At 43.6% G+C, this 25,648-nt stretch overlaps 1 non-coding gene and 1 pseudogene across 1 annotated transcript; both read left to right on the top strand.

Moving 5' to 3' along the window:
• The first annotated feature begins 1,156 nt into the window (after positions 1-1,156).
• LOC130016213 (60S ribosomal protein L32-like) lies at positions 1,157-15,886 on the top strand (annotated as a pseudogene).
• LOC130017154 (U6 spliceosomal RNA) lies at positions 13,550-13,654 on the top strand. Its single transcript, XR_008791340.1, has one exon. It is a non-coding gene; the product is annotated as a U6 spliceosomal RNA (small nuclear RNA).
• Positions 15,887-25,648: the final 9,762 nt, after the last annotated feature.

Raw genomic sequence — 25,648 nt, 5'->3', positions numbered from 1 at the left:
TTTTATTTGCACCATGAATGAATCCAAGTGGTAATGCAAGGTTTTACTTTCTTTGACTTTTAATTTTTCTATCATGCACCCTGTTCTGAAGATTTTTATTGTTCCTCTTCCTGACCTTGACTTAAGCAAGTTTGTTTTCAGTTCTGATTTGTTCCCCATTTTAGCAACAATGGTTAGGAATCTGATTTTTCTAACCTAACCATTTTATGAACTATGGTAGAATGATGGGAAACTGTTCTCTGCCACAGGAACTACAGTAGACAATTGGATTAATGTTCTCTTTTTGTCTCTTCCTGAATTGAGGATGCAATTGACTATTGTGAATTTTTTTTAAAAAAGTGTTTTTAAAAATGACCTCTGAGAATTAATCTAAAATTGAACTTCTGTATTTTAATGCAGTAAGGAATTTAAGCTGGTCCTAAAGGACTTTTCAGTTCTGCCCTTACTTACTCCTGGCTGGAATCTCTGAGCTGAAGTTCTCCTCAATGAATATTATTGTTTATCTGAGGACCTTCAACAATGCCTCAAGAGACCATGTGACTTAAAGTAGGGGCTTTTAAATTACACATTATTCCAACAACGTGAAAGTTTGGAGACTGAGACTAATCACATGGAGAGTTGACTAGAGAACCCTAGTAAAGATACCAGGTGAAGTTCCCTGGTTGGCAATACATCAACATAATATAACAGCTTGAAGAAGTTAACACTCTTTGGGTTTGGTTCTTGTTTTTTGCTTTATTTTTGGTGGTACTCAGGACTTACTCCTGGTTCTACATTTGCGGATCACTCATGATGGGGTTTGGGGAATCATATGGAATGCCTGGGACCAAACCAGGGTTGGCCACATGCAAAAACCCTACCCGCTGAACTGACCATTAACTACCCGCTAACGGTCTCTGAGGAGTTAACACTACTCTTAACTCCATCCATGTAGACAGGGTAACTAAAAATTGTGTTTGGAACCCTCTGGGCCTATGTTTGATTCACATCTTGGACTTGTTTTAAACTGCATCTTTCTGCTGTTGTAAATAATAGCTCATCAGTTTTCAATGAGTTCTGTGAATTATCAAATTCAAACTGAAGGGCAAAATTTCTCCCAGACCATGCACAAGACTGAGTCATCTAGGGCACACTGGAGGCAGGGTGAGTGAGCTCCATGCCCGTCCAAACAGAGCCCCAGCAGCTGAAAACCTCCACACTCCACAATTACTGCCATGTTCCTGGCCAGACCCCACACAAGCCTCATTCAGAAATCTATTTGTTGAAAAACTCAGGTATGTGGGTTTTGTGACTGAAATCTCCAGGCTTTCACAGAGTTGGGAATGTACTGCCTCCTTCCATCTCCCTCCATCTTCTGAAAGCCCTGACACACACACACACACACACACACACACACACACACACACAAAGCTGCCACCCAGTTAAAAAATTTAACTCCAGCTCAAACACCTCATTAAAAATGTTAGACTTCCTGGAACACGCATGACATCTCAAACTCTATGACACTGATAAACCAGGAGTACCACACAAGATTCGATGGATGTAATGTAGAAAGCAACCCACTTTGATTAACAAAATATAAACACAGAAGCCTTAACTTGTAACATCATCTTAATAATCTCTTATACAAGAGCTTAATAGCTCCATGGTGAGATACAACAATCCTCACTATTATCTAAGGAAATATTTTCTTATCATCCTTTTAGCAAATTATTTATAACAAGCAATATAAAATAAATTATTGATAGCTTGCTATGGGGGCAGGCTTAAGGGATGGTTGGGAAAATTGGAAATAATGGTGGTGGGAAGGTGCAATGGTAGTGGGATTAGTACTGGAATATTGAATGTCTGTAACTCTGATCTCTGAGGAATTAACTTGATAATTTGTTAAATTGATAGATTAATAAAGTTATAAAAATTTTTAAAAACAGGAAGGGTGGACATTTGGAGTTTCAGGTATGCAATATGTTCGCACAAGAAGGGTGGTCTAGGAATTATGCTCCTAATTTCTCAATACTAGAGATTAAACACAAGCACACAGTTTATAAAGAATTGCTTGTTTATTCTAAGCTTCTGATTTTATTTACTTATTTTTTGAGGCACATCCAGTGATGCTCAGGGTTTACTCCCCTCTCTATGTCCAGGATCATTCAGGGGAATGAGTTCAAGGGAGTTGAACTGGGTCAATCACACCCAAAGCATGTGCTTTACCTCCTATACTATCTCTCCAAGCATAAAATTGTTTATTTAAAAGTATAGAAAATGTGGGGAAAAGTATCTGACACTTCTAATCAGGCTACAAAGTTCAACTAGAATCTCTGTTGGCAGGAGTTTGTGAGAGTAGTTGTAACAAATCTTGAAATCTTTTTTAATATATCTCCTTAGATTTATAGACTGATTAGATATTGGCTACTTAATATCCTTGTAAATTTAGTTTCTGAAGCTGAGAATAAGATCATAAGGTCCTATAAAGGAAAGTTAATTTCCAAAGACCATATTTTACTGACAGAGCTGAAGTCAGAATTTACTCCTTTATTTTACTCATAAATATGGATGACTGTCCATGGTCCTCCCGTTGTTCATTGATTTTGCTGGAGGGGGCCCAGTAATGTCTCTATTTTGAGACTTGTTGTTACTGTGTTTGGCACATCGAATACATCACGGGTAGCTTGCCAGGCTTTGCCGTGCGTGCGAGATACTCTCGGTAGCTTGCCGGGCTCTCTGAGAGGGGCAGAGGAATCAAACTCAGGTCAGTCTTGTTGGCCACTTGCAAGGCAAATGCCCTATCCACTGTGCTATCGCTCCAGCCCATAATATGGATAAAAATATGCTATTTTCTGGTAGATAGCTCTCCTCCTAAGGTAACATAAAACCCCAAAGACAATTCAGGACAATCAATTAATGGGCTATACTATTTTCCACTGTCACAATAAGGGTGTTTCAAATATATCATTTAAAAATATGTATCATTTTTAATGCACTAGGTATTAAAATAGCAACAAACATACAGTAGAAGGATATTTGCAGATCCTGAAACCAATGGCAAGCATCTTAACTGATTCATTCCATGATAGTTGAGATGTACTGTTTTATAATAATCCATGCCTTTGACGATCTATCTGCATGGGAAGTCATTAGACACTCTTGCCTTGCATGCTGCTGACCTGGGTTCAATCCCCAGGACTTCATGTGGCTCCCAAGCCTGTCAGGACTAATTCTTGAGCTCAGAACTAGGAGTAAGCACTGAGCACAGCCAGCTGTGGCCCAGAAGTAAAAGGAAAGAAAAAACTCTATTTTGGCTCTTTCCTTTTCCTGTACAAATAGATCCTTTGTCTTCTTAAAATGGAAAGCTGCATACATAATACAGTGATTCTCATGTGGGGAGAAAATGACTTGGTTTATTAAACATTTATTGGAGGCCTGGGAATCAGATTTCCCCTCAAGAAATAGAACTTTCATGGCTGGAGTGATAGCACAGTGGGTAGGGTGTTTGCCTTGCACATGGTTGGAATCCCAGAATCCCCTATGGTCCCCTGAGCACCGCCAGGGGTAATTCCTGAGTGCATAGTCAGGAGTGACCCCTATGCATCTACGGGTGTGAGCCAAAAAAGAAAAAAAAATAAAAGAAATCTCTGAGCAATTAAAATGGACCAGAAATGTGATCGACTATTTTATCAGATGAAAGATTCTTATTGGGGATTTAAGTGTTACTGGAGAGCCAAATTGTATCAGTGGACTCACTTGGCATTTATGAGCAAAGGCTCTGCGGTCCAGTAGACCTGACATAAAATCCAGTTACCAGTGTGGCCCCCATATTAGCTATTTGCCTTTATAAACCTTAGCTTTCAACCTGAAAAAAAAAATGGGGAGGTAACAATAATTTGTGTGAGATGCACATGGAGAACTTCATAAGCACTTCATAAGTGCCAGTCATGTTTTTTTTTCTATTTTTAAACCTAAAAAAGGGGGGGGGGGAATTGTCTGCAACCAGAATGAGCAGAACAAGAGAGGCATGCCTTGCAACTAACCTGTTTTCCATACTTGGCACCACATACGATCCCTGAACCCCACCTAAGCACAGAGCCAGTCCTGAGCACAACCCCTCATCAAAAGCAAAGGAAAAGTAAAAAAGATACTCCTCTCACCCAAGAAATTTCAAGGGATTTTATTATTTCTGTGTCAGGAACTAAGTCAAAGGTGCTTGGTTTCAAAGACAGTCACTAAAATTAAAGATACTTCTAATGTTCTTTTATTGGTGGGGAGTGTCTGCTCCACACCCAGCAATGCTCATGGCTTCCACCTATCTTTGTGCTTAGGGGTCACCCCTGGCAGTACTTGGGGTGACATGTACAAACCAAGATGCACTGTATGCCAGGAAAGCATTTTAACCCCTGTGCTATCTCTCCAGCTCCACTTCTAGTGTTGCACTTAGAAAAGTGCAAGAATTTTAGGGGTCAGAGTGATAGTACAGCAGGTAGGGAACTTGTCTTGCATGTGAGCAACTAACCCAAGTTCAGTCCCTGACTTCCCATATGGTCCCCCAAGCATTGCAAGGAGTAACTCCTGAGTGCAGAGCCAAGAGTAATCCCTGAGCATTGCCAGTGCTATCTATAAACCAAAAAAGAAAATCACAAGAATTTTAGGCATTCTGTAATATTGCAAGAGGCAAAGACATGTATATGTATGTGTATGTGTGGGCAATCAGAACATGTATGCATGTATATAATGCACACAGATATTCTATTGTTCTGTGGTGCTGACAGAGAAGGCATACCACCTCTTAACTATTGTAACCCTGCAAGAACATACATTAAAATCTGGTCACGTGGATTCAACACGCATGCTCCCTTAAGAAAAATATATGAAAGCATATGGGTATTTGCTTCTACTATGTCTGCCAAGGTCAGCCATCTGGATCTGCAAACACAGATCCTCCACACCATTTAGACCATCTGGACCCACTGTTCCACCTGGCACACCCCCCTAACCCCCGTTGCGTATTACTTGGTCAGCTTCCAACCTGTACTTATATTCAGCTCAGTCCTTCAATCCTACAAACCTGTACTGCCTTTTCTGGAAACACTGAGTGTTTGTATCTCCTCATAGGCATGTGTCTCATAGGCATGCACTGCATCTGGGGCATGACCAGTGAAATCAGAGCTGTCCCCTACTGCTGACAGACAACATGTTATAGGGAAAGAGTGGAAGAGGCTGGGGCTGAAAAGATAGTATGGCAGAAAAGGCATTTGCATACCACATATGGTTCCTTGATCCCACCAGGAGTGATCTCTGAGCGCAGAGCCCTGACTAATCCCTGAGCCATGTTTGGCCCTTCCCCCAAAAGAGAGTGGGAAAGATCAGATTCATCTGTTAATTGTGCCCCTAGGACATGTCTGACACTTTGGCAGAAACAGATCAGATATCACAACATTCACCAGACATGCCCTCCAAGAGGACACAGAGAACAAAAGTCACAGTCAGTAGGACAGTTTCTGATGTGGAGTAAACAGAAAGAGAAGGACTTTCTGTGTTCCATCTCCACACTACAGATGTTCTCTGGGCATCACCAGGAGTGAATCCTGAGTGCAGAACCAGGAAAAAACCCTGAACACAGCACACAGCAAGAAAAGAGACAGACAAAAAGAGAGAAAATAGAGAGAGGGAGGAAAGAACGAAGGAGGAAGGAAGGAAGGAGGGAAGGAAGGAAGGAAGGAAGGAAGGAAGGAAGGAAGGAAGGAAGGAAGGAAGGAAGGAAGGAAGGATGGAAGGAAGGAAGGGAGGAAGGAAGGAAGATTCTTTTAGAAGATGTCAGCCCTGAGGACTTTGTATTTCCCTCTTAGCAGCCCAGGAGGTGGATGAGCGGGGACCAAGCTGGATTTTTTTTCATGCAACTTCATTCAAGAGTTCTGAACTTATAACTCTGCTGCCAACTTCGTGTTTCTGCTTAAATCACCCTTTACGTTGGGGATTCTTTTTTAGTTTCTCCTTTTTGTGCCACAACCAGTGATACCTGGCTATCCTATTCCTGTCTCCGCACCAGGAATTAGTCCTGGTAGTGGTTGGGGGACCATTTGGGATGCTGGGGATTGAACCCAGGTTGACTGTATGCAAAGCAAGCGCTTTACCCACCTTTCCTCAGCCGTAAATTGGGGATTCTTAAAGTTTTTCCACCTGTGATCCCTTTTCTTACACAACCCCAAGTTATGTAAAATAGATATACAACCAAATCGATTTGCTCCAGCGGGCCCAGTAACGTCTCCATTTTGAGACTTGTTGTTACTGTGTTTGGCATATCGAATTTGTCACGGGGAGCTTGCCAGGCTTTGCCGTGCGGGCGAGATACTCTTGGTAGCTTGCCGGGATCTCCGAGAGGGGCAGAGGAATCGAACCTGGCACAGCCAGGGCGGCTCCGCGCAAGGCAAACACCCTACCACTGTGCTATTGCTCCAGCCCATACAATCAAATAGTAAAATTAATATTAAATCATATGAAAGTTATTTTATTTTATTTTTTGTCTTTTGGGTCACCGGCAATGCACAGGGGTTACTCCCGGCTCTGCACTCAGGAATTACCCCTGGCGGTGCTCAGGGGACCATGTGGGATGCTGGGATTCGAACCTGGGTCGGCTGCATGCAAGGCAAACGCCCTACCTGCTGTGCTATCGGTCCAGCCCCTAAAAGTTATTTTAAAACAATCCCCACGTTCAGTATTGTAATCCCCATATGAGATCCCCAATCCAAAGTTTAAGGAGCTAGGTTTTAAGAAATACTGAATTTCAAAATATGCTAAATTCCCTACATAGAACAGAGAAAGTCAAGAGCAGAGAAGAGAAGGAAGAACTACCTTAGATGGGAAATTTTTAGAGAGTTTTGTGTATGTATGTGTGTGCATGTGTATGTGTGTGCATGTGTATATATGTGTGCATATACATGTGTTTGTGTGTATAAGTGTATGTGTGCAGCCAGGGATTGAACTCAGGGCTTCATACATGTTGTTGTGTCATGCACTTGACCAGCAAACTACATCTTCAGCCTTAGTTTTTTCTTAGTTGTTTTTGGGTTTTTTAATTTTATTTTGTTTTGGGTCACACCTGGCAATGTTCAGGGGTTACTCTTGGCTCCGCACTCGGGAATTACTCCTAGCAGTGCTCAGGGGATCATATGGGATGCCAGGATTGAACACAGGTCAGTCATGTGCAAGATGAGCACATGCATGCTGTACTATGGCTCAGGCTTCTTAGATGACAATTTTTAAGGAACTGTACTTTTCTAAATGTAAATACAGCATAGCATTGTCTCTGTCCTCCTGTTGTTCATCGATTTGCTTGAGCGGGCACCAGTAACGTCTCCATTGTGAGACTTATTATTACTGCTTTTGGCATATCAAATACTCCATGGGGAGCTATCCAGGCTCTGCCATGCGGGTGGAATACTCTCGGTAGCTTGCCAGGCTCTCCGAGAGGGACGGAGGAATTGAACTCAGGTCAGTTGTGCGGAAGGCAAATACCTTACCCACTGTGCTATCACCCAGCCCAATACAGCATAATAACGCAAATTAAAATGACTCTGAAATAGGACAGAGGTTAAGAGCTTGCCTTACTCTCCCACCCCAAATCTTGCTGACCTCTGTTCAATTCCAGGCACCACATGTATTCCACCAAGCACCACCAGACCATGCATCACTATGTGTGGCCAACCCCAACACCAAAAGCTCCATGAAAATGAATAACAGTTTATATGATTCAGCTTCATCTAGTGTTCTGCCAATCCTATTTAGGATGACTCAAGTGAACAACTTGTAGATGACAGACAATAGGCAGATCGGGCGATAGTTGCCAATGTATGGATGTCTCCCTTCTTGAACAGTAGTACGGTCCTGCTGGTTTTCCATTGGGACGGAACCTTGCATTCAGACAGGTAGCGAGTGAAGAGCCGAGCCAGTGTATTGATGAGTACTGACGGCAGGTTCTTCAGGTGTTCAGGTCTGACCTTGTCTGGGCTGGGTGCTGTTTGTTTCTTTACCGACGAAATGGTGTGTCGGATTTCGGAAGGGAGAACGTTGGGAACGACATATCCATCCTGTGGAATTTGGTATGTCGGCAAGTGGACATGGCTATTGAAGAGATTTGAGTAGAAGTCATGGATAATCTTCTCCATTGCCGTTCTGGAGGATGTGATGGATCCATGAGGACGTCGGAGGGCAGTCATCATGGTCTTATAGTTGGCAAAGGACAGGCGGGCTTTACGAATACTTTTCCCAGCTTCTGCCGCATCTACCAGTACTTCTGCTCTTCTCTCTTTGAGGTCTTCCTTGATCGCATCTCTGCACTGCTTTGCGAGCTCGGACATTAGCTTGCGGTTGCCTGAGGCATGCGCCAAACCACGCTGGCGAATTAGCTCAAGAGTTTTCAAAGATAGGCGATTTTTTGTGGCTATCTCTCTCTTGGCATTCTTCACACATTCATGGAGGTGCTGAACCAGTTGATCGTATTCCTCGTCAATGTTGTCAACAATGGCATCTTCCCATGTTGCCGCAATAGTACCAAAGAGTTCCCAGTTGGTGGTCATTCTGGGAGTTCTCTTTTTGAACTTTGCAGCCCTTTCTCCCCTCTCTGTGAAGTAGAATTTTGCACGAAGGAGACGGTGGTCCGATCCCGTTCGAAATTTGGGGACAACAGCGACATCGGTCAGGCAAAACCGTCGATTGAATATGATGTGGTCTATTTCGTTGTGGAATCGTCCACCGGGAGACTCCCATGTCCATCGTTTAGATTCTGCCTTCTGGAACTGTGAGTTACCATGAATGGTCTTGGTCGACATGATGAACTCAGACAGTCTCTCACCCTGTTCGTTCCATTCTAGGCCATGGGTCCCGATGTGAAGTTCTTCAGCTGATCTTCTCGGTCCTATCTTGGCATTAAAATCACCCACAATGATCTTGTAGAAGGTGTGCTCTTCTTTATAGAACTTCTCTAGCTCCATGTAAAACTTCTCGATTTCTCTTTCATCATAATGAGATGTTGGTGCGTAGACAACGAAGATAGAAACTGCAGGCAGTGAGCCACATCTATTCAAATGTAAACGTCCGATTCGGGTTGTTAGGCATTCGAATGAATCAATGCTCTTGACCAAGTTTGTGTTGACAAGGACACCAACGCCTCCAACACCTCTTTTATCGCATGTTCCGAGGAACAATTCTTCTCCAGTGTCAAAAACGGCATGGTGAGATTCATGCCTTCTTGTCTCGGTCAGACCAATGATGTCATACTTGATCATTCGTGCTTGTACCATCAGGTCCTCGATGGATGCATCTGATGCTAGCGTACGTGCATTGAAAGTACAGACGATCATGCAAGCAAGCAGGGTTCTGCAAAGGGTTCAGCACCATCGACCATATCCACACAATAACCAAGCTCATTGAGGTTTCTCGGGAGTTCAAGATGCCGCTCTGTTTAACGTTCATTGATTTAAAGAAGGCCTTTGATTCTGTTGAGACGGAAGCGGTCATTGAAGCCCTAGCCAATCAGGGCATTCAAACTGAATACATCAGGATCCTCCGTGAGCTGTATTACGGATTCACTACCAGGATCTCACCATTCTACAAAGAACTAATCATTGATGTCAAGAGAGGGGTTCGGCAGGGTGATACCATTTCACCAAAACTCTTCAGTGCCACCCTCAAGAACAAAACGTGACGACTGGAATGAGGAGGAATGGGAGTGAAGATAAATGGTCGGCAATTACACCACCTCCGCTTTGCTGATGACATTGTTTTAATAACACCAAACATCAGCCAAGCGGCACAAATGCTGGCCGACTTTGACCGTGAGTGTGGAAAGGTAGGACTACAGCTGAATCTTACGAAGACAATGTTTATGAGAAACAGCCTTGTTCCTGACGCCCCATTCGCTCTCAATGGAACGACCATCTCCGAATGCAACAGCTATGTGTACCTAGGTCGAGAGGTCAACATGACAAATGACCTGGCACCTGAGCTGCGCAGGAGGAAGAGAGCGGCTTGGAATGCCTTCAAGAACGTCGAAGAAATAGCTAAGAGGACGAAGAACCTCCGGCTCCGGGCACATCTCTTTGATTCCACTGTTCTTCCTGCATTAACATATGCCTCAGAGACCTGGGCCCTATGCAAACAAGATGAGAACGCTATTCAGGTCTCCCAAAGAAGAATAGAAAGAGCTATGCTTGGAATATCACGTTTCACTCAAATGAGAGAAAGAATCCGGAGTTCTGACATCCGTCGACGATCAAGGATCAGGGACGCTGTCTCATTTGCCAAGGTGTCGAAAATCAGATGGGCTGGTCACATAATGAGATTTAAAGACGACCGCTGGACTAGAGCTGTTACCGACTGGATTCCACGGGATGTCAAAAGACCGCGTGGCCGCCCACCTTCCAGATGGTCAGACTTCTTCGTCAAGATCATGAACGATCAGTTTGAGGCCCTTCATGTTCCCGGAGCGAACAGATGCCATTGGGCTACACTAGCACGCGACAGGGACAAATGGAGACGTTACTGGCGCCCGCTCGAGCAAATCGACGACTAACGGGAAGTTAAGTGATTAAGTGATTAAGTGATGATTCAGCTAAGTGTGCAGTTAGTTAATGAACACTGGCATACTTCAGGGTGATATTGCTTTAGCTACAAATTTGCTATAGAAATTAAAATCTTCCAAATGTGCACTGCTATTGCTTGATTAGGAATTCCAAAGTATGTAGTAAGCATCTTTAGTTAATTGGGCTCTCTTTTTTCATGTTTGATTTGGGGCCACACCCGGTGATGTTCAGGACTTACTCCTGACTCTGAGCTCAGGAATCACTCCTGGTGAGGCTCAGGATACAGGGGATCCAACCTGGGTTGGTCACATGCAAGGCAAGCACTCTCCCTGATGAACAGTGGCCCCTGGACTCTCCTCTTTAAAGGATCATAGAATTGGTAACTTTTCCTTTTTTTATATGTGTAATATTTTTAACATATAAAGGAAGAAATTATTTTAGTGTGTCTAGCTCATAAGGATTTTCTTTCAGCAGCTTGCTTTTCAAGCCCAATCTCTCCCTTGAGCACATATCTCACTTGCTTGTCTCTATGTGCTCTCTTTTGAACATATTTCTCCTCTTTATCTCCGCTCACATCTTTCTAAGCAAGTTTCAATATAAATTATCTTATTGCACAAAAAAATAATAATTCTTTCATAATAAGTGAAGTTTTTTAATAACTGGTGTTTGAATCAATGGGGTCTTTCTGGGGGCTGGAGATCATTAATTGAAATTTTAGAAGTTCTTTTGGTCAAACTGAAAGTGATAGGCATTGGTCTGCCTATGATCATGTACTTGGCGCTTGACTGGTAGTCATATTTGGGAACACTTGGAATTATAAAAATTTTCTTAGTTTACCTGCCACTCTACCCTTAGACTCTATAAAACTTTGTTTGTTTTGGGATCACACTCAGCAATGTTCATGGGTAAGTCCTAGCTCTGCACTCAGGAATTACTCCTGGCAGTGCTCAAGGGACCGTAGGGGATACCAGGGATTGAATCTGGGTCAGCTGCATGGAAGGCAAACACCCTACCCACAGTACTCTCTCTCCAGTCCCATAAGTGTTTTCTTTGCATACCTATGTGCTGGAGTCACATAAAAGTTTCTTGGGCAAAATGAAGTTATGAATGGAAAACATTTAAGAAGCCCTGTCTTAAAGATCATCAGATCAAGGTCTTCATTTTGGTGATGAGGAAACTAAATATCACCCCATCAATACCTCTGAACCCCAGAAAAGCTTCCTGCTATTTAAATAGTAAATAATTTTGTAAATTACTAATATTACATAACTTTGACAGCACATATCTTAAACAGTCTCTCCCAAGTCTCATCTCTGTTTCAAAACAACTGCCCCTTAGAGGGGATTGTGGATGCAGGAATCTTTTACTTTATTGCCCCTTACTGTTTCCTGCTTTCCTTATCCCTTCTTTTCATTGCTATTGTGATGACAATGTGGTATTTTTACATTTGCTCACTGCAGGTCACACTCTGTTGTGCACATTCTGATGCTAGTGCTCACTGGAGATCAATTTGGTACTCACATGTGGTCTCAGGAATTGCACACCTACCCACACAGGCTCTCCCATGTCTTTTACTGGTGGTCATTGCACACACCTGGCTGTGCTCTGGAGCTTGCACCCTCCGTTGAGGTACCAAGAGACTCAGATAGAAGATCCCAGGGATCAGGATTCACGCACACTGGCAGCACCAGGAATCAAACTTGTGGCTTCACTCTGGCAACACAGGCAGTTTTTCCAGGGATCCATGCTCAGCAAATAGAATTTTTTAAAAATTTCATGATGTGTCTTTCTTTGGGCATTTTTGTTGTAAATTTTTTAACACATCCCCTTAAATATTTCTTTCCCATCTCCTTTGCTTCCAGACCCCTCCTTATCCATTTCAATATTCTCAGGTTTGTTCCTGTTTCTGGTTTTTTAAAATGCAGGCACCACTTTCCTCTTGCCTTTCCCCATTTTGTTGTCGCTGCTGCAATGTCTGGATGTCACACACCCTCAATCTGTGGCACTAGCATTCCTGGGGATATCATCATTCATCACACTTTAATCAAAGTAACACACACTTGCTTGTGGCATGAGTTATCCTAACTGGTAGTGCCAGTTATCCCAACTGGACTTGAAAAGCCTGTTGGTCCTGTGCCAGGAACCAAACTCACAGCTTCACACTTGCAAGGCAGGTGCTCCATCACTAGGTGGTCCCTGGCTCTTATACTTATTATTGAATCATAAAACAGTGTGGCCTGTTTAACTGCCCAGCTTTTCACATGGATTACCAGGATGTTTCTCCCCTATTTGAAATTCTAAATTCAGTGATATTCATCCTGGTTGACATTTGACTCACTGATCCCAGCCCATCTTTCTAGGACCCATCAAGAGGTTGGTGCATTTGATCATCTAGGTAGTAGCTTTCCCTAAAAATTTTGGATTATTTTAGATTTGGTGGACAGTTTTCTATTTCAATAATCGGAAGCAAGAACACAATGTTCTACTCTCCACCACAATATACATTCAGTTCTGTTTGATTTGGCTTTGATTCATGTTTTTGAGCCACATTATGGCACAACTCCTGACTCAATGCTGGGGGATCCCTCCCAGGCAGTGTAGGGAATTAAACTAGGGCTTCCATGTGCAAAGAATATTCTCCAGCCCTTGAAGCTCTCTTACAGGCTCTCAATCCAGTTTTTAAATAAAAATTACTCAACGATTCATCTTTCACCTAATTTTGCTGCTACCCTTACGAAATTTTTCCAGTGCTCTAACCTATGAGATTCCTCTGAGGTGTTAACTGAGTGCCCCAAGGCAATTTGAACAAAGCATGGTGTGGGTTTATTGTGACCTATTCTTTCTGAACTAATTCAGATTCCTGCTGGCCTCTATCTCCTTTTCTTAATGGTCATGAATCACATATCCAACTGGTAATTCCAGGACCATTCTGGGACTGCTACACATACCTACACTTGGAAAGTACTAGAATTTCCTTTGTGCTTGCTTTGGCAGCATATATACTAAAATTGGAATGATACAGATGATTTAACACAGCCCCAAGCAAGGGTGACATGAAAATTCATGAAGAATGCTAAATTTAAAATAAAATGCTCTTTTAAAAATGGAGGGGGACAGTCAGAGTGACAATACAGCAGGCAAGGGTGCTTGCCTTACAAGGAGTCAACTTGGGTTCAATCCCTGGTGTCTCATATGATACCCCAAGCACCTCTAGGTATGACTCCTAACTGGAGAGCAAGGAATAACCCTTGAGTATCACCGGGTATGGCCACCCATATTTTTATTTTGTGTTTGGGTCACCGGCAGAGCCTGACAAGCTCACCATGGTGTATTTGATATGCCAAAAACAGTAACAAGTCTCACAATGGAGACATTACTGGTGCCTGCTTGAACAAATCAATGAACAATGAGAGGACAGTGCTACAGTGCTACAGTTTGGGTCACGCCTAGGGCCTCTTTTGGTTAATTGCCTTGGGGTCACTCTGGTGGTGCTCAGATATTGAGTCTTTGGTCTTCCAGATGCAAACATGCACTCCAGCGCTTTATGCCATATTGCCAGCCCAAATTTCCTTTAAAAAAAAAATGAAGTGCCTGTCTGATTCCAGTCTTTGAAAAAATACTTCTGTCATTCACTATGATATCTTTAAAATCACCAAGATGAAGGTCACTCATTGTCTTCAAAATATTTTTCTGAATAACCAGTGGGCGATAGCTTGGCCTGAGGCTTAACACGGGGGAGACGCACATTGCTCTCCCTGGAGTATGCTGTTGCGTAAAAGTGCGCTGCAGAGGATGAGTGGGAAAAAGGAAAGTCTTTTTCCATCACATTGGCGCTTCTATCACTCAGCAGAGAACTCGGATGTTTCAACTTCTCAGAGCAACAAGTTACAGCACAGGCATTCCCATACCTACCAGCTGGGGTCCTGGGGACTGAACTTTCCTCAGAGGCCCAGATTCCCTCAAAGGCTCAGGTGGCTGTTCCTGGGCAGCAGGCCACTGAGATTTAGCCGTTAATGATATTCTGGCCTGATTCACAAAAGGGCATATATTTCTTCCTCTCCAAATTTCTATGTGATCTACTTGCCACAGCCAACATCAGCCTGGCGGGCTCCAAGATAGATATAAAGGGCATGCGAAAATGAGAAGAGGGAGATTTTTAATGTTTTCCTCAGCAGATTCTTTGCATGAAATTAGTCTGGAAGAAAGTTCATTACAGAACCAAGATTTTTCTCTTTTTCCCCTTTCCTTTCCTAGGGGTGGGGTTGCTGGGGGCCCACACTTGGCAATCCTCAGGACTCTCTCCTGGCTCTGTGCTCAGGAATCATTCCTGGCTGGCTTAGAGAAACATATGAGATGCTGGGGATTGAACCCAGGGTGGCCATGTGTAAAGCAAGAACCTTACCTGCTGTACTATCAATCTAGCCTGAACGAACTTTTTCTGACCGGTTTTCTTGTGGCATCAGAGATCAAGAGCGTTTATCCAGAGCATGTCTCAGAGTTAGGAAGATGGTATAGGGTTGTGATGCTGACAAGATGATGAGATTTATTTCCTAAAGAGGTCAACGACCTAGCTCATTGAAGAAGCCAGGACCTCTGTCTTGACCTGACTCCAAGTTCAGCCTGGATCTTTCCCAGTCCTTGGTCAGGAGGTACAGCTCTCCTCTTCGCTCAGGGCACTGAAGGCCCAGGGAAATATGTTTGAAGAGTGGGCAGTAGAATTTATTTTAACAATGAAAACCCTTACCTGGCTGCATTCACATAGATCCAGGAACCACTTGGGCACTCAAGTCTATGGTCTGAAATAGACACATTTGCACACAACCCTCCCAAGTGACTCCAAGAATCATCTTGTGGCTCTTTCTTGGCACTGCCTACAGAGTTGGCTGCTGTCTCCTGCTAGATGGCACCCTGGCCACCCTCAGACACCTCGGGAAGCCCAAGATCATCAAAAAGCACAAAGAATTTCATTAGGCACCATTCTGACAACTGTCAAGATTAAGCAGAGTTGGCAGAAATTCAGAGGCATCAATAACAGGGTGTGCTAAAGATTTAAGGACCATATCTAGATGCCTAACATGGGTTATGGGAGCAACAAGAAGACAAAGCAAATTCTGCTCAGTGGATTTTGGAAGTTCCTGGTTCACAGTGTCAGGAAGCTTGAGGTGCTGCTGATGTGAAACTAATCTTACTGTACTGAGATTGCCCACAACATTTCCTCCAAGAATCACAAAGCAATTGTGGAAAGAGTAGCCCAGTTGTCCATCAGAGTCACCAAACCTGACTGTGCTGGCCCGCACAGTGAAAAAAATGAATAGACAGTCACTGGGTGCATTATATTGTGTTAATAAAACTGTAAAACTATGCCATGATCTAGACACACATTGTCCTCTGTCAGAAGAAAGCATAAAAAGACTCACTATAGCCATGCTGCCGGACCCCATGGCAGGCTGTTTCAACCAGGGCACCCCAGAGGGGGGCGGGTGAGGCCCCTTTCAGTCCCAAGGGACCCAGCCCCAGCAGCCAGAAACCTCCAGAACTCAACTGCCACCATGCTCACGGCCGCTCTCCACATCCTCAGGCCAAGCCTCACCCACTAATGAACCTATTCCTGGACCAAGCGGGCGCATTTGTGGCAACTCAACCACTAATACCTCACAACAATAATATTCCAAGAGTTGCGCATCACGTTTGATGGGGTTTAAAGTAGAAGGCAACCAATCTTAGAGGGAAATCTATTTTACAGATATATATACACACACACATATATAAAAAATATATAAGCACACAAGGCTCATTTAAAACACCTTTAAAACATTTTATGTAAATGTTATAGAAGGGCTTAATGACCCCTGGGTGAAATACAAAAACCTTCAGACATTTTCCTCTAAGGAAATTTTTTGGAGCATTTTCAGCAGTTTATTCATAGCAAACAATCGAATGGGCCCAGTAACATCTCCATCGTGACAATTGTTACTATGTTTGGCATATCGAATATGTCAGGGGTAGCTTGCCAGGCTTTGCCATGCAGGTGAGATACTCTCAGTAGCTTACCGGGCTCTCCCAGAGGGGTGGAGGAATTGAACTCGGGTCGGCCATGTTGGCTGCGTGCAAGGCAAACGCCCTACCTGCTGTGCTATCACTCCAGCCCAACAAACAATACAAAATAAATTATTTTGGTTCTGTTTTGGGGCAGGGGTTGTGGTTCAGGATGGAAACATCCCAAATAGGGTGGTGGGAAAGTGTAATGGTGGTGGGATTAGTTTTCGAATATTAAATGCAATCAGATATTGTGAACTACTAAATAGAAATAGAATAAAATTTTAAAAAAAACTATAGAACTGCCAAAAAAGGAATCGGCTTATGTGTTCTATAGAAGGCTGCTTTGAGCTTAGTGTTTTGTCTGTTTTGGGTTTTGTTTGTTTGTTTGTTTGTTGCTTTGGAGCCACACCAGTAGTGCTCAAGGATTACTTCTGGCTCTGTGTTCAGAGACCATTCCTGGTGGTGCTCAGGGAACTGACCACATATGGTGCCAGGAATGAAACTGGTCTGCTGCATACAAGGGCAAGTGCCTTGCCCCTGTAGTATCTCTATGGCCCTGCAGTTTCTCAAGGACAGACCCCATGATTTGGGTGCTGACCACATCTCTTGCCTGAGTGCACCTGCTGGAGGCCAAGGCACTGTTGCAACTGTAGATCAGAGCCAGGTTCTAGCGTGTACCAAGTGAGGTCCTGGATGTGCACCTCAGCTAGTTAGTCTCCCAGGGTCTAGAACACCAGAGAGGGATAGAAACTGATGTGGGTGGGCCCCACATGTGGCTTATGTGAAGCGGAGAGGAGAAAAATGATCATTTTTTTCCCATCCACCTATGCCACCCAGGACTCAGGGTTACTGGGTTTTTGTCTCACCTCACAGAAAAGAATTTCAGGAGTAGACAAGCAGTGAAATAAAACAGATTTTATTTGGAGTTTTTTTAAAGGAGGAAGGGAAAGTGAGATAGAATGGAGAGTAACATGCTCAAAAGAGAACCTGGGTTTCTCCAACACATCCTAGCATTAGGCATGAAAGCACAAAAGTACACAAGAGGAGAGATGTGGGCGACACATGTGCTCAGGCACCACATGTGCTCAGCCATGTGGGCACAAGCAGCACCTGGGCTCAGGAAGCATATGGCGCCCTTTCTTTGTTCCATTTGGCTTTTATAGGATTTCTCCAACCTACCCCCACGTGGGGCTTCTACCTAGGTCGAAGTCCATTGCTAAGGAGGTTACCAAGGGGGATAGGGTTGGGTTGGTGATGGTCTTCTTTGAAATTACTTTCCTGGCCTTTTGTTTCTGCAGGACCTTCTCTGAGTCTGTTGCTGTAGATAGGTGAGGGTCTTATCAGACTTTAGTTCCTGTTTTTTTCCTGTTTTCTGCAAGGTCAGCCTTTGCCATTGCCTTAGGAGGGGGCCTTCCCTATCTTCCTGCCTGCCTACATCAAACTGAGTGCAGAGAGGCAGAAACTCAATCAGAAAAGAGACATGAGACCCTTGGAGACCTTCATGCCTGGCCCAATTGCACCTGAGTCCTTATCTTCCTTCTCAGGGTTAAAGAAAACTATGGAGTTCTTGACACCCTCTACCCTCCTTGCCTAAGAGGCAGCTCCCATGGTAGGGGTGCCCAACTGGCATCTCCAGGAGACCTGACCACACCGTACCTCCAGATACTGTGTCACTTGACTGGGGAGAGAACACTTCTTTAGGGTACTTTAAAATAATTATTAAACTTAATCCTATACTGAGTGTCTCTATGGTTGGAGAATTTCTTTCCCTTTCCCTTTCCCTTCTACTATCCAATAAACTTTCTAATAAAAAAATTAGTGTAGGGAGTCCAGAGTTGTGCCTCAACGGTAAAACAAATGCCTTGCTTACATCGCTACCACTGCAAAACAAAATATAAAAATGGTTATTATGGGGACTGGAGGGATAGTACAGCAGGTACAGTATTTGCCTTGCACACAGCAGACCTGGGTTCAATTCCCAGCATCCATTATGGTCTCCCAAGCACCACCACAGGTAATATATGCAGGGGCTGAGAGAGCACAGGAGTTAAAGCTCTTGCCTTGCATGCAGCCAATCCCAGCTCCATTACTAGCACCACATACACTCTTAGAGCCAGGCATGACCCCAAGCACCACCAGGTGTGGGTCCAAAGCCAAAATGATTAAAAAAATGAAATAAAATAATTTCTAATAATCATATGCACTCTAGAAAACTGGGAAAACACAGAGAGAAATCGATCTGTATATACAGTGGAATACTACTTGTATCACTTGTATTACTTGTCATCCTGTTGATCTTTGATTTGCTCGAGCGGGCACTAGTAACATCTCCATTTGTCTCTGTCGCGTGCTAGTGTAGCCCAATGGCATCTACTCGCTCCAGGAACACGAAGAGCCTCAAACTGTTTGTTCAGGGTTTTGATGAAGAAGTCTGACCAACTCATAGGTGGGCAGCCACGCGTCCTTTTGACGTCCCATGGAATCCAGTCTGTAACAACTCTAGTCCAGCGGTCATCTCTAAATCACATTAGTCCAATCCATCTGACTTTCGACACCTTGGCAAATGAGACAGCATCCCTGATTCTTGATCATCGATGGAGGTTGGAACTCCGGATTCTTTCTCTCATTTGACTGAAACGTGATACTCCAAGAATAGCTTTTTCGATTCCTCTTTGGGAGACCCGAGTAGCCCTGTTTTCGTAGGACTCAGGTCTCTGAGGTGTATGTTAGTGCAGGAAGAATGGTGGAATCGAAAAAATGTGCCCGGAGCCAAAGGTTCTTCGTCCTCTTAACAAATTCTTTGATGCTCTTGAAGGTGTTCCATGCTGCTCTCTTCTTCCTGCGCACCAAGTCATTCCTCATGTTGAGTTCTCGACCCAGGTACACATAGCTGCTGCATTTGGAGATGTTCGTTATGTTGAGAGCAAATGGAACATCAGGGACAAGTTCATTTTTTATGAACATTGTCTTGGTGAGATTCAGCTGTAGCCTGACCTTTCCACACTCACGGTCGAAGTCGGCCAGCATTTGTGCTGCTTGGCTAATGCTTGGTGTTATTAGAATGATGTCATCAGTGAAGCAGAGATGGTGTAGTTGCCAACTGTCTATCTTCACTCCCATTTCTTCCCATTCCAGTTGTCACATGACATTCTCAAGGGTGGCACTGAAGAGTTTCAGTGAAATGACATCACCCTGACGAACCTCTTTCTTTACGTCGATGATCACTTCCTTGTAGAATGGTGAGATCCTGGTGGTGAATCCGTAATACAGCTCGCGGAGGATCCTGATGTACTGAGTTTGAATGCCCTGTTTGGCTAGGGTTTCGATGACCTAAAAAAGGTGAAATCCTGCAGTTTGTAGTGTGGATGAATCTGAAGGGTATCATGCTCAGCAAATTTGTTCCTAGAACCAGTTGTTTCCCCTGAGCACTGCTAAAATGACTCTCCACTCTCTGAAGGACCACTGGGTGTGCCCAACCCCTTCTCCAAAGAAAGGGTCAGTGATAATAGACCCTCAGAGTCTGTTTATAGAAGGAATTTGCTAAGTGGACCATTGCATGAGCAGGGAAAAGAGTAAAAGAGGAAGAGAGAGAATACAAGACATAAGGCATTTGTCTTGCATGTAATTGATTCCTGTTCAATTTCCAGCAGTGGATATGGTTTACCAAGCAGTGCCAGGAGTGAGTCAGAAGTAAGTCCTGAGCAAAGAAGAGTATGGCCCAAAAACCTCCCAAAAAGAGAAAGGGAACCTCTTAAAGATAGTGGTGGAAAGATGCAGAAACTCTGGTGGAGGGTGTAGCAACATTGTAATCCAAAAACTGTAGCATTGTAATTAATAGCATTGTAAATCACAGTGCACAAATGAATCATACTAATGGAGAAATTATATTTAAACAAAATACCCATAAACTCCCCAGTTTAATGCATAGCCTTCCAACATTTATTTAAATAGAGTATCTCGCCCGCACGGCAGAGCCTGGCAAGCTCCCCGTGACGTATTCAATATGCCAAACACAATAACAACAAAGTCTCCAATGGAGACGTTACTGGGCCCGCTCGAGCAAATCGACGAACAACGGGAGGGCCTTTACCTTTTTTTTTTTTTACCTTTTATGCTTATTTTAAGAAATAAAATTGGAGGTTTGTTCTTCAAGCCCATGTTCTCCCTTGAACATATATCTCACTTGCTGTCTCTGTTTCTTCGTTTACTTGTGTTTTCCACTCTGAAGAAACCTGTTTTCTCTTCAACACATAATTCTCCTCTCTCTTTTTCTCTTGCATCTTTCTAAGTAAGTTTTGTTTTACTTTCGGGCCTTGTTTGATACTACTCGGCCTTACTCTTGGGCCTCTGCTCAGGGATATCTCCTGGCAGGCTCAGAAAACCATCTGGGGTGCTGGGGATCAAACCTGGGTTAGTTGTGCGCAAGGCAAGTGCCTTACCCACTGTATTATTGCTCTGGCCCAGTAAGTTCCATTCAGTAAAAACTACATTGCTTCACTAAAAATAAATACTAAAAAATAAAGTTGGAAGCTATTTTTTAATGGCAATATATTACCATTACTCATATTACCCATGTATTTTTAAAAATATAATCCTGTGTTATGGTCATTTTCTAGTCATTTCAAAATCTTTCAGTATATATTTGTGGTTGCTTAACAGTCCACCTTTTTTTTTCTTTTTTTTTCTTTTTGGGTCACACTCGGCAATGCACAGAGCTTACTCCTGGCTTTACACTCAGGAAGTACTCCTGGCTGTGCTCGGGAGACCATATGGGATCCTGGGAATCAAACCCAGATCCACCTTGTGCAAGGCAAAAACGCCCTACCTGCTGTACTATCACTCCAGCCCCTTAACAGTCCACCTTAGGCTATGCAGGTAGCTTATCAAACTGGGTTGGTTTCAGCATCTTGTACCGTCGTCTTGCTGCATTTGTTGTTTATTATTTAGTCCCTTGATGCCTTCATTATAGAGACACCCCCACAAGTGGAGGCTGCTAGTGAAGGACCCAGGTCCCAATTCTCATTCTTGGCTGCCTGTACTTCAGGAAACAGCTGCCAAGAAAGAGTGTCGCACCAGGTTTTGTCCCACCCATCTCTAACTCATTTATCTTGACTGAGAAATTAGGCTACATAAGGGACAACTCGCCTCCTGGTTGGGGCCTAATTTTTAGCTGCTTTCTCTAGTTCTCCCTTCACCGTCCTGGGGCCAAGCAGCTCCAGCAGGACTAATAAGCAAGTCCTCCAAGGACACCATGTGCCCTGTCCAAGGAGTTTTCTCTTGAACACAAGACATCAATTTGCTACTACTTTTGCTCACTTGAGATCTGTAAGATACATTCCTGTAAGTAAAATTGCTGTAGTGGAATATTAAGGGGGCTCTTTGGAAAATAAAAAAATTTAAGAAAAGATTTCCTACCTATGAAGTAGTTCAAAGGCATGAAGATCACATCTCTTTGACACATACAAACCCTAAACTATTCATAGAGAAGAAACTGAGGCACCATCCATATGCAAAACTTCAAGAAATCCAAGGAATTTGGATATTTTTTTCTTTATTGGGGGGCCACACTTGGTAGTGCTCAAAGCTTTCTTCTGGCTCTGCAATTAGTGATCATCACTCTTGGTGTGGCCCCCAGGTCCATATGGGGTGCCAAAAATTGAACCCAGCTCCTCTTCGTAATCTCATAGATTCTTCTGTAGCTTCTTTTGATTTTTATTTCCTTTTTTTTTTTTTTAATTTTTGGGCCACCATATGGGATGCCAGGGATTGAGCCTCTATTGGACACATGCAAGTGCAAGACAAGCATCCTACCCACCATACTGTTGCTCATGTGGAAAGGTGAAATCTTTCTTTAGGTTTTTGGGTCAACCTGGTGATGCTTAAGGTTATTCCTGGTTCATTACTCAGGAATTACTCCTGGTGGTGCTTGGTGGGCCATATGGGATACAGGGAATTGAATGAGGTCAGCACAAGGCATATGTAAGGCAAATGTGATATACTCTGGCTCCTTCTGTAGCTTCTTTTCTGATGGATCCACCCTTGTCAGTGTGGAGCCCTAGATTTCTATAGTTCGGTAGTATCTCAGTATCTCTTCAAAAGGCTTAAGATTTGTATTTCAAAGTAATGTTGTCTTCATGCCTTTGGACTACTTCTGGACTAGTAATCTCTTTTAAGTTTTTTTATTATTTCCCAAACATCCTTACTCCCACCCAACTCCCAATCTATTTGCCTACAACAATATGATTATTAAAAAGATAATAAAGAGACCAAGAGGCAAGTCCCAGGCTATATAGTAAACTGCAAGCAGGGCAGTTGGAGAAAAGCTCTACTTTCTTTTCTTTTCTTTTCTTTTCTTTCCTTTCCTTTTCTTTTCTTTTCTTTTTTTTAGGGCCACACTCAGCAGTGCTCAGGAGTTATACCTGTCAGTGCCAAAAGAAATATATACAGTGCTGGGACTATTGTTGCAGCTGGAGCTGCATGTAAAGCAAGTATCTTTAAACCTTTGTAGGGTTCCAGGTCCCAGGACCATGGGAGGGCACTTTGGTGGGGGTGTCAAAGCAGCCAAAAGAGAAGCAGCCATGGGGATGGAATCTAACATCCATTCTTTTCTGGAGCTGCTCACACTCCAGCTGTCTCATACAGCCACCCTTTTGATCTCTAATATCTCAAGGGTCTGGGGCAGCAACTACAATGGTGATGGTTCCTTTGCTCTCCCTACTCTCTCTGAGCTTCTCTCAGTGGGCAGATGGTCATAATCATTCAATAATCTGCATTAAACAGACAGGAATGTCTGCACTCCTTTGCTCATGTAGGTAAAGAGGAAATCCATGTGTTCTCTGGAATATTGGGTACTATTCTTCAAGCATGAGCACTTTTAAGGCACAAGTTCATGGCTGAGATATCACCAGGAGGTCCCAGATGGGGTAGGTGCTGCCGTCCCGCCTTCTCCACGCATGAGAATGAATCCACTAAAAAGCCCAGGTATGCGGGACTAGTGACTGAAAACTCCAGGTTTCACAGAGTCAGGGATGTGTGACTTCTCCCCATCTCCCCCGTACTTTTGGTTCCCTGGCAGTCACACCCAAGAACTGCCTCTGGGTGCTATTTAAGCACATTATTGGCCATGATTCAGAGACTCACAGATGAATCTTGGAAGAGAGCAGCAGGCCACAGAGATGCCTCTGGACCCCAAATATTTTTAAAAAAATATTTTAGAATTCCAGGAGTGCACAACCACTTTTGCGGCCACATGGCATCTCATACTAGCTTAACAAGCAATTATAACAAGCGATAACAAGCGATAGCACAGCGGGTAGGGCGTTCGCCTTACACGTGGCCAACATGGCCGACCCGAGTTCGATTCCTCCGCCCCTCTCGGAGAGCCCGGCAAGCTACCGAGAGTATTCGATATGCCAAACACAGTAACAACAAAGTCTCCAATGGAGACGTTACTGGGCCCGCTCAAGCAAATCAACGATCAACGGGAGGGCCTTTACCTTTACCTTTTTATAACAAAATAAATTATTTATCATCTGCTTTCAGGGCAGGATTGTGTGGTGGTGGTGGCGGTAAAATGTGAAATAATGATGGTGGGAAGGTATAGCAGTGGTGGGAATGGTGTTGAAATGTTGAATGTAAACAATTATTGGGAATGGCACTGTAGCACTGTCATCCAGTTGTTCGTAGATTTGCTCGAGCAGGCACCAGTAACGTCTCCACTGTGAGACTTGTTGTTGCTGTTTTTTGAATACACCATGCCAAAAATAGTAAACTTGCCAGGCTCTGCCGGTGACCCAAACACAAAATAAAAATATGGATGGCCACACCCAGTGATGCTCAGGGGTTATTCCTTGTTCTCCACTTAGGAATCATTCCTAGAGGTGTTTGGGGTACCATATGAGACACCAGGGATTGAACCCAGGTTGACCCTTTGCAAGCCAAGCAGCCTTGCCTGCTGTATTGTCACTCTGACTGTCCCCCTCCATTTTTAAAAGAGCATTTTATTTTAAATTTAGCATGCTTCATGAATTTTCATGTCACCCTTGCTTGGGGCTGTGTTAAATCATCTGTATCGTTCCAATTTTACAGGGAGCTTGCCAGGCTCCTCCCTGAGGGCAGGATACTCTCGGTAGCTTGCTGGGTTCTCCGAGAGGGATGGAGAAATCAAACCCGGGTCAGCCACGTGCAAGGCAAATGACCTACCCTCTGTGCTATTGCTCCAGCCCAATTATGAATAAGTTTATGAAAATAAAATTTAAAAAGACAAATAAAGCCTCATTTATCTGTCAGGTTAAAATGATAAGTCTAATCAAGTCGAATTCCTCTCCATCCTTCTGTGAAATCTTCAATATTGAATTTTCTATTAAGGAATAAGATAGGCATAAGTGGGAGCCCAGCTGGTCTATGTCTATGCCCAAATGGGTCTCTTTCTGTGGGTGCTTCCTGGATCTATTGGTGACATGGGACCCTTAGCAGACAAAACATTATGTGATCACAAGTAAAATGAACTAGCTTCTGACCTCTGTGAGGGAGGGGAGTTTGGAATACCATTTATTGTCTGTCATCTGTTCCCTAAGAGAGAGCTGTAAAGGAGTGTGGATCCTGGTGAAGGACACCCCAGCCCCTCCCCACTCACCCAGCCCTTTGTTCCTGCAGAGGTACTTAATCTGCAACTAAGCTCAGTGTGAAGTCAGGGAAGGAGAGAAATGTTGGAGAGGGGGACTCAGGGCACCAAAACTTCTGGGTCTTTGTTTTGTTCTTCTATAAAATAACGTGGCATCTTCTTTCTCTCCTGGAGAACTTTGGAGCAATTTCTTTTGCAACTACTTTCAAGAAAAATAGATTGCTAGAGAAGCAGTTGGGTTTTCCATTTAGGATGACGCGCAAGGAAACAGGCTACCCACACTCTGCAAAGAAGGTGAAAAATAATCCTGTTTTCTTTTATCACATAAAGACAGTGCCCCCTCAGAGGCAGTGACATCATCGCTTCCAGGAAGCATCTGTCCTTTTCAGGCTTGAATCTCAGTTGCTTCATTTTG

This window comes from Sorex fumeus, unplaced genomic scaffold, assembly GCF_029834395.1.
Source record: "Sorex fumeus unplaced genomic scaffold, SorFum_2.1 ptg000007l, whole genome shotgun sequence".
Lineage (NCBI taxonomy): Eukaryota > Metazoa > Chordata > Mammalia > Eulipotyphla > Soricidae > Sorex > Sorex fumeus.
This window is presented reverse-complemented; position numbering and strand designations above follow the sequence as displayed.